Source organism: Microplitis mediator, chromosome 7 (assembly GCF_029852145.1).
Source record: "Microplitis mediator isolate UGA2020A chromosome 7, iyMicMedi2.1, whole genome shotgun sequence".
Classification (NCBI taxonomy): Eukaryota; Metazoa; Arthropoda; class Insecta; order Hymenoptera; family Braconidae; genus Microplitis; species Microplitis mediator.
In genome coordinates, this window is record NC_079975.1 from 8,385,842 (window position 1) to 8,396,465 (window position 10,624).

General features: G+C 30.6%; 1 long non-coding RNA gene across 1 annotated transcript; it reads left to right on the forward strand.

The window, feature by feature from the left end:
• Positions 1–8,766: 8,766 nt before the first annotated feature.
• Positions 8,767–10,029, forward strand: LOC130672475 (uncharacterized). The gene is made up of 3 exons (XR_008990701.1): positions 8,767–8,896; positions 8,964–9,015; positions 9,919–10,029. It is a non-coding gene; the product is annotated as an uncharacterized LOC130672475 (long non-coding RNA).
• Positions 10,030–10,624: the final 595 nt, after the last annotated feature.

Genomic DNA, 10,624 nt, shown 5'->3' on the forward strand with positions numbered 1-10,624 from the left:
CGGAAATACAAGACTCATAACAAGTTGAAGCTCAAATGTGTTTGTCCGTGAATTAAATTGAATTGAAATTCGGTTGAAGTTACCCCTTAAAAGAACAAGACAATTTTTTTTTTTGTCTCAAAGCCAAGTGTATTTATATAAATAAGACATACAGATGTTGGTCCTAGGAGTCATAGAAAATTTTGACTCAGTCTCAGCATACTAGTAAGAAGTTTTTTGTCATTGTGGAGTAAATTTAAAATTTTATCCTTGGGGTATGTACGAAGTAGGACATTGCCAGGAATTGAATTTTTTGGTTTCACCAAATGATATAATAAGTATTATAATAACACGTATGTTAAAAAAAATAAAGGTTGTTTTTTATTTTATTAAACTTACATATTGATGTTTGCTACACGAAATCACAGTCCAGTGTGAATATTATTTACGAGGGCGTCGTTGGAACCACTTCCCGCCCACGCGACCACCTCTTGAGTAGAAAGGAATCCCACAATTGTCGATGATAAATAAATATACGAAGAAAAATAATAATAACGAGGCGTTGTGTGGCACACGCGAGAGAACGAGCCACACTCCCGCGGTTCAGTCAAGAAAGAGAAAGAATCCAACGATACATTTTAAAAAGAGTAAATAAGAAAGAGTAAAAGACTTGGTTAAAGGAATAGATTGCACTGTAATTCATGCACCCTTTATTTGAAATTTTTATTCTTTTTTTTCCCTTTATACTTTAAGATGCTTTTTACATATGTTATGCTGGACCTTTCCGGAATCAATACAGCTAATTTTATGATATAAATTACACTAAATAATCAATTAGTAGAATTTTTTAGAAACAAACTTTAATAATTTACATATTAATTTATCATTATCAATTTTACTTCTCTCAATAGTTTCAATTATATCCATATTATTATCCATCTATGATAAAATAATTTTAATTTAAGAAATGATATATACTCATCTTATACACGGAAAAAGAATACAATAAGAATTACATTTCCAAATATCAGCAAAGTCCCTCTACTTTGAAACTGCAAAAATTACAAGACGTAGCAATTATTACATTTCATTAGTTCAAAATATATGAAAAATTGTAAAATTTGGTATCTATAGTAGTATTCTTAATTATTATAGATTCAAACTATAATACTTGAAGTCTTTCTATTCGAGAGCCCTGTTTTTGCACTAAAAAATAAAATTTTTCCTTTATTCTTTTTTCCTTGTACCCAGAAAAAATTAGTGTATTACATTCCAAGGGGGGAAAGTAAGACATTCCAACCCACGCGTAGAATTGCTTACCCGACCCGAAGCCGAGGGTGGGAAACCCGCGGATTGGGACGTCGTACCTTCCTTCGTGATGTGTATACAATTTTTCACCAGATCTACACCTGAAAGTTTAAATTTTTGCCTGTTTGTGGGAAGAATGGCACATGCGCTATTTTTTATCATTTGTTTTCTTATTAAAAAAAAGAACGACTTTCTCTCCCCTAAACAGGGTAGGAATTTAAATTTTCGGTGGAGGTATGGTGAAAAAAATTTCTTGGCGCAAGACAATTTTGCATTATGAAATAAAAATAAAAATTTCCTGAGGACTAGAAGAAAGTTCTTGACGCAAGAAATTTTCTTCTCGCCCCAAAAAATTTTTTCTTTGCTCGAGAAAATTATCGCTTTCAATTTATAATCCAAAAACTTTTGTACACGCAGAGAAATTTTTAGTAAAAATTATCCAAAAAGTTTAATACCAAGGACATGTGGTAAATATCTAAATTTTTTCCATGCACATTGTAAAATTTACTACTTAAGTATCAATTGATAGCATGTAAATGAATTGCAATTTCTGCTAACAACATAGTCAAAATTTAGTTACTGGCTGAATGTTTACAGTATCAAACTTGAGAAGTAATTTTTACTTAAAAGTTCTCTGCGTGCAGGGCAAGTAAAAATTTTCTTTGGGCGAGTAAAAATTTTTTGCGCCAAGAAATTCTTTTTTTCTGTATATGGGTTGTTATTTCTACTATTTAATATATAACTAGATATATGTAGACAAAAAAAGTAAAAAAAAAAAACTTTTTTAAAAAATCATTTAATGGTAAATCATTTTATTCGTTTACCGATAGAATCATTTTGCTAACGACTTATCTCTAAGCTGCGAGGATTAAAGTAAGTACAACCAGCAATCAGATAAATGGATACATGTAGGTGTGAAAATAATTTATACCACTAGATATACTCAGAATGTTTAATAATAAAATTTTTTATTTTACACAACTCTATTGATTCGTAATAATTATTTATCATACGCACTATGTCGTTATTGTTTCTTTTATGACTTGACTTTATTTATTATCTTGGCTTAATAGACAAACAGATAATCATAAGAAAAATAAAAGGATATATCAGGCTTTTCTTAGGTAAGAGAAATATTTCCTTTTAATTATTACAGAAAAATTTTTAATGGAATTATATTTAACTTACGATATTTCACGAGTTCAATTGATTAATATTCAGTCTTAATACTTTTTTTTTTAGTCATACGTATCTAAAGAATTTTTTATTTTATATTTTCTTTGAATGTTTTATTTATATATTTGATGTCAAAATTAATACTACCGTAATTTATACTATTCCGTTGGAGTCTAGACAAGATACAAGGTAATCTAAAATGATGGCTTTGCGTAAAGCCATGGCATCGATTAAGAAATGCCGGAATAGATCGGGACCACACAAGTGGGTGACGATTAGTGTGTCAAGTTTTTGGTCAAATTTTTAAATTTTTTATTTTGAAAATTGAAAAGCTAGTTTTGTACTTTTTTTTAAACTGTCATGGTTTGTCACTATGAATTCTAAGTGTTTATTTAATTATTTAATAATTACACTGTAAAAAATCCGACGTGAATCCGGGTTGAAATTAAATTCGAATTCACTCCGCCACTCGGAGTTCCGGAGTTTAAAAAAAAATCACTCCGCATCCGGAGTGAATTGGGAGTTTTTTTCAGCGGAGTGATCTCGGAGTGATGCGAATTTTATTTCACTCCCAATTCACTCTGGTCTGGAGTTTTAACATTTAAATTAATTTATATTAAACTGTTAAACAGCGAGTGCGAGTGCGTGCGTGCGTGCGAGTGTCTGTGTGCGCGGGTCTGTGAATGTGTGTGCGTGCGTGAGTGCGCATGCGAGTGTGCAAATGTGTACGTGTGTGTGTTCGGGTGTGTGCGATTATGCGAATGTGTTCGTGTGTGTTTTCGGGTGTGTGCGTGTGTCTGATCGGGTATGTGCGTTTGTGCGAATGTGTTCGTGTGTGTGCGTGTGTGTGTGTGTGCGTGTGTGTGCGCGTGTGTGCGTGCGTGTGTTCGGGTGTGTATGCAAACGTGTGCGAATTTCACTCCGGAGGGATTAAATTAATAAAAAATTATCCACTCCGCGAAAACTCCCCTGCGGAGTGAATTTCACCCCGAAGGAGTGAATAATTAAAAATTCATTTACTCCGCATTCACTCCAGATTTAATCCGCATTCACTCCGCGAATTTTTTACAGTGTATGAAAAAGAAAAAAAATTAATTACAATTTTACATTTATAAAGTGAAAAAAATAAAATTGTTTTTTGTTTTATGAACCCTAGAGTAAAAAATGTGAAAAAAAAATTATCAAACTACTTTTATAATTTATGAACAAGTAAATTTCGACGATGCACCATGATTGGGGGTTCTGATTTATCGGCGTTTAAGCTTGGAATTCGAACGAGTGAGATTCACACAAACGAAGCTTAGATAGTCTTGCTCGTCATATATACATATATATATAAAACGGTTAAATATTTCGCAACCTTTTGCTCTGTCTTTTGTGAGTGCGAAGAAGTTTCTCCTCCCGCGCGTAATCTCGTTTGAAATTTATTCATGATTCGGTATATGGCCGAGGCCATGGTAAACTGGTCGAACTGGTTGATGGTATGCTTGGCTATGGGAATTTCGTATACTCAGATTGTTTTTTCAATGTTCCAAAAAGATTATTTATGACAGTTAAAGCATTTATATTATGGCGTTTTCACTTACTTTACGAATGTACGTCATTTGTTAAAAAGATTTTATAGTTTTTATTGTAAGAATTCAAATTCGTTCTTCAATTATCTATTATTTGAAATAATGTCTACTGTGTAAGAATTTTAATTTATTTTATGACGTTAAAAAGTTTTTGAAGCTCAAAAGTGTCCGGCTATTTTTTACACTTGAATATCTGTACTACTCTTGTGCAAACTTTCAAATTTTAAGTGATTTCGTACGTTGCCATTTAACAGTTTCTTGGCTTGGTTGAGGTAATAAAGTTATATTTTTTAAACGTCACTAGCATAAAAGTTTCATATATTGTCGCTATGGATGACAGCTTTATCGATTTAAATATCGGATTTACTGTTTTATTTTTTTTTTACATCATCTTTTTCGGTTTACTTTTTAGCCGGTTGTAAGTTTCTATTGAGAATGGTGTATCCTAGCGCCTCCGTTGGGCTTGTAGGCGACTGCCGCCTTCTGTCTTTATACCTTCAATTTGTACAATGGTCAACAAGACGTTACGGCAAAAATGATGCAAGGAAGAGCACGAGTGAAAAAAGGAGAAAACGTTTTCGCCCACCTGGTCCAACTAATAAGTGTTGTGACCCTGTTATAGATTACTTTTTTTTTACATTATAAATTTTTGATTTATGATGTTGCTTTATTTTTTCACATTATGTTTCTCCTGCTTATAAATTTAAAATTAATTCTTTTTCATTTCTTCATCATTTGGTTGCATTTTTATATCTACTGCATTATTTATTTAATTTCGAGCAAACTTTTCGGTGTAAAAATTAAAATAACGAAAAAATGAATTTGCTTTCTAATTCATATCGAATTTCGAAAATCAAATTTTTAGATGGATCTCAACGTTTTCAAGCCGCAGGAAGCTGTTCTGACCTTTTTCAGTGTAATACCTGAGTACGTGTGTGTAAATATTCCATATCTTTTAAATAGCTTGGCCGAATAGGCCAGACATTTGTAGCATTGGTTACACGCAAAAAAATAAATGATAAATTTTATTCGGATTTTCAATTCATTTTTATTGTTTGAACACTAAACTCGCATCAAAAAAGGTTATTCATAAATAATATAATATTGAAAGCGAAAAAGTATAAGAATGATTCCTTAAAATATATTGATATGAAAAAAAAATAGTCACTCTTAGCCTTTAAATTTTATTGTTTGAAATGATAAAATACGTCATCTTGCGATATAGATAGCCGCATTAAAAGCTTATAAACACAAGTAAAATTTTATTGTTTCAAACTATAAAAACTGATGCGCTTAAGATATACTTTTTGACAATTTGAAGTACTTGTAACATAATTTATTTACATACACTGTAAAAAATCACCGGGGTAAGTCCAAGCGGTGCAGGTGGTAAAATTATCGGTGTTAAATTTACCCCCGAAAGCGGTGTAAATATAACGCCGCCACCGGTGTAAATATTCTGTACCGGTGTTAAAATAACGCCGCCACCGGTGTAAATATTCAAGAACGGTGTTAAAATATTTTATTTTGTGAATATTTTTACTTACTCGATCACTATACATGTTGATAAATGATATTTGTTGTTAATTTTCATAAAGAACTGACATTTTTTGTGTTTTATAATCTTTAAAGTTAATACTCCAAGCGGACGCAATTTACCCCGCTTTTACACCGGCATTACTCCGCTTTTACACCGGTATTACTCCGCTTTTACACCGGTTACCCCGCTTTTACATCGGTTTTACTCCGCTTTTACACCGGTTACTCCGCTTTAACACCGGTATTTTTAACACCGGTGTATTACTCCTTCTACACCGGTGTAATTTCATTTTTACACCGGGCGGAGTTAAAACGAGTCCATTTTTAACACCGCTCGTTTTACAGTGTATAAGCTTTAAATTTCAATATTTAAACTAAGATTATTATAATATATTTAATGAAACCACGAAATTAGTGTTTGAAATGATATTAAATTGTGACCACATTCTTAATTTTTAGTTATTAATTACTTATTTTTATAATTCATTTTTTTGCATGTAATGTGTTCAAGAAATGTCGATAAAAAATGTGTTGCCAATTACAGTTAGATTCTATAAATTTAAATGAACTTAAATTTTTTCTTTGATTTGATCAAAATAAAGAAATCAAAGGTGAGTAAAATTTATAATGATTGGAATAGTTTTAAAGCTTATCTACATATAGCTTTTTCAATATATTTTATCATTTACATATGGTATATTTTTCGAATGTCTCTTATTACACGACAATGTTTCCCGAGTGACATTTAATCGTGCTACAAGGAATTCACAATCGTCCAGCCTTTCTCGTGTTCATTTGTACATATGTTAAGCGATATTAATATTTCCGATTACTTGCCAGGAGCCAAACCAACCGGTTGTGAGCCATGACATTCACTGACAATTAATCTTTAGGTATTCATCATCAATCCGCATTTCATCTACATGTACTTTTTTTCGAGCAATGGCATAAACTGCACCTCCTTTTTAACAGTTATACTTTTCTAAAACTATTATTAACTAGTACAATTTTTTATCTTCTTACTTGTAAGATTGAGTACAAGATATATTGTTTTTATTGGAAACTGATTAAGAGTAGAGAATTTATCGCATCTTTTTTTTATGACTATATTTTTTGATAAGTTGTCTTCTACAAAAATGTAAACTTGACAAATTGATCTATTAATCAAAATTTATAGACAATTTTTAGAAAATCCTTAAATATTGAGGTAAAGTAGTTTTTTGCACACCTCAATCGCGAAAGCGCTGAGGGTGTTTTATTGGCGCTCGATTTTTTTCGGGTACCTCACTCACTTTCAATCATTTTTACACTTTCTAAAGTATATTTAGATAGGTTGAAACTCATATCATCATATAGAGAATTTATTAAGGGATAATTATAATACAAAATAAAGTTGATTCCTCAATAGATTATTTTTAGAATAAATAATTTAATTGAGGGGAGCTTTTATGTCAATTAATTAACTGATTTTTTGTGATCACGATAGATCTTGAATAAAACAGCTCACGGACCTAATTTTTAACTTCCCGTTATGAAAATTGCAAATTTCCAAAAAAGGGAAGTTATTGGTTTTGGTCCGATTTTCCAAAATTGAGTTTTCATCAGATGTCGATGTATTGAGGTCCTAGGAAGCTATTCTGACTATTTATAGGTGGACGTCCGCGTGTGTGTGTTAACTTTTTTTGTCCGACGATATCTTTAGAACGAATCAACCGATTTTAACGTTCTTGGTGGCAATCGAAAGGGCTTACCAAGACTTAAAATTGATTAGATTTTGGACTCGATCGGTCATGTATCCCTAGTCGAAAAATAGAACCTCGTTTGAACCTCTATAGTGCAAAAACGGAAATAAGCGCAACATAGAGGTTCAAATGAGGTTCTAGAATACGTCTATTTGCAGCCGCAATTCGAGGTTGAAATTGAAGTTCGTTTTTTCGACCCGGGTAGTTTACAAGTTATACGAAAAATAAAATTGAAATTTTTTTTTTAGGTTTTTTGCTTATAACTTATAAACCACTTGCCCGATTCGCCTCAAAATGTAATCAGTTTCAAGTCTTGGCGAGCACTTTCGATTGCCACCAATTGTTAGTTTAATGTTTCGTTAATTTTTTAATTGTAATGAATCTCTTTTTGTTTTAATTGTAATGAATAAAAATTAAAAAACTTGTAATTCACGAAAAATTTAGCTGCCATTTTTATTTTTACTACTATATTTTTCTTTTTTCTCTCCATCAACCACTGGGCGCACTGGCAGCAGCACTAGCGTAACAGTAGGATTGAAAAAAAGAGCGATATCTAAGACAAAAAGACAGGATATTTAAAAAAAATCTGTGTCGGTTGACCCTGCGGGCCAGCCCCAAAACTTCTCATTTCATTTTTTACAATTTCTTAATATCATAAATTCTTTTGTCTATTCATAGGCAAAATATTATTATTATTATCTATCGTTATTGTGTCATTAGCAAGAGATTAAGATATTATTTCTTTGGGCCATTAAAAAACTAGATGACACATAAGCTGAATTGGTAAAACCACTTCCCGAATCTACGAACCAAAAACTTAAAGTGATTAAAAAATGTATTTTTACAAAGTAATTGTTATCTGCCTAAAAATTTTTTAAAAATTAATTCTTTCGATACGTTAAAAAAACAAATTTATGTGCACGTATTTTATTTTTTTTAATAAAATTTAATCTATCTTTCGAAATGTGTAACCAATTAAATTAATTAAAAAAAAAACCAACTTTATTATCTTTACGACTTTGATTTTTATTAATTTTTTCTTTCCCACTAAATTATTATTATTATTTTATCATTACTATTATTATTATTATTATTATTATTATTATTATTATTATTATTATTATTATTATTATTATTATTATTATTATTATTATTATTTGGCTTAAATCGACAATAATTCATCGTAGATCACTAGTACAATATATATATAAATCACATATGATTTTTTTTCAATCATAGGCGTTAAATTGAACGATTGACGATCATATTGACGTGGAATCCGAAGGATTCATTCAATTCAATATGAGTAAATATATTTTTTCATACGCTACATTTACTTGATATATTCTTTATTAAATGAGTTTTATTACACTGTAAAAAGTGTGAAGAGTAAACAGGGATTAAATCCGGATCGAAATAAAACCTTATTCACTCCGAATTTACTTCAGATTTTTCACTGTCTACTGTAAGACGAGCAAACAAAATTAATAAACTTTCTTTTTGCTAGATAATTTGAATACCAAAGTAATAATATCATGGGTATTATTGAGTGCCGTGTTTTTTGTTATTTCGAATTCGGTGAGTACTATAAATATATGAATAAATGAATAGACTATTGTAATTAATAAACTTAATTAATGAATAGTTAGAGACTGACGATCAATTTGAAAATATAGATCGGCATGCTGACTCTCAAGGTAATTAATTATTCATGAGTAACAAGTAGTAATTAAATAAAAAATTTGAAAAATTACTTGATTATTTGTACTATTAAAAAAAGTAATAATATTTCGGGTAATTTTGATTTCTTGATAAATAACTCTGCTTAAACATTTATAATTAGCGATTCGAGACTATACAGAGGTACCCCGGGTCAAAAATAAAACTTGATTCGGGCTCGCTTCACCTTATTTTCTTTTGAAGTTATCGATTTGCCGACGATTTTCGATAATATCTTGACTTTTTCGACTTAAATTAAATTTTTTTCAACTTTTTGAACTTTTTTCATCTCAGTTTCAACTTATTTCAACTTATTCGTATTTTTTTATCTTAGTTTCAACTTATTCGTCTTTACTTCGAGCACGATAGTCATTCACCTTACTATTGACTTGCTGAACCGAGTCGAAAAAATGTTATTTTTTCGCCTTACTTTCGTCTTAATATATAAAAATTATTTCACCTTAATTTTAACTTTTTCGCCTTATAATTTAAATCGAATGAGTTTAAATCAAATTGATATCGACTTGATTTAGACTTTCTCGCCTTATGTTTTAAGTCGAATAAGTCTAAACCAAGTCAATTTCGACTTGATTTAAACTTTTTCGTCTTAAATCGTGACTAAGTAAGCCAGTTAAGTCTAAACCAAGGTAATAACTAAATGTATTTTATATCTCCGTAAAAAAAAGTCGAGTTTGTCTTATGAAAAACGGCTCCTAATTTCGACTTGGTAATCCAAGTCTAAATCAATTTTTATTTTTGACCCGGGACGATAATATCATTTATCTATGTTGAAAAAAAAAAATTAAAACTAGGCACGGAAGATGAAAATTTGAAAATCATATGTAAGAATATCACTGATAAAAATTATTATTTTACCGTAGGAAAACGGGAAATTATCGAAATAAAAATTCCACGAAGACGTAAACGATCAGTTGATTCCACAATTCGTTTTCCACTTAAAGCATTTGGCCGAGATATAAATTTAAATCTACGACAACCGACCGGAATTCTTTTCAGCTCAAAAACTCCAGTTTACTTTACTAAAACCAGACGATGGGGAACGTCAATTGATATGACATACAATGTATGCATAAATATATTATTTTTTATAACAACATATGTCCAAAAAACACTCAAACAGAAATTATTGTTTAGATGTTCAATTCCAGCATACTCTCAAAGCTTTACGTGGACGAAGAAAAAAAAGCGGCATTCACGCTAAGGACTAATGCCACAGATGGATCGACTAAAATTCAAGTAAAATTATTATTTATCTACATTGACAATTGATTAATAGCTTAAAAAATAATTAATCATTTCATTCATCATCTAGTACGGATTCATCGGCTCTGAGAATCTAGTAATTGACCAATTAAAACCCGATGCATTTTTGGACAGCCGTTCAGATATTTCTTACAATCAAGATCATTATGTGGCAACATCCATCGCTGATGAAATGTCTAGAGCAGCATCTGACAGTCAGTATTTGTATTTAAAAAAATTTTATAAATAAATTAAATTGCTAAATTACGATACTGATGATAATTTTCTACTGATCAGTTATTGGAGTTGGAGTAAATCGTCGAC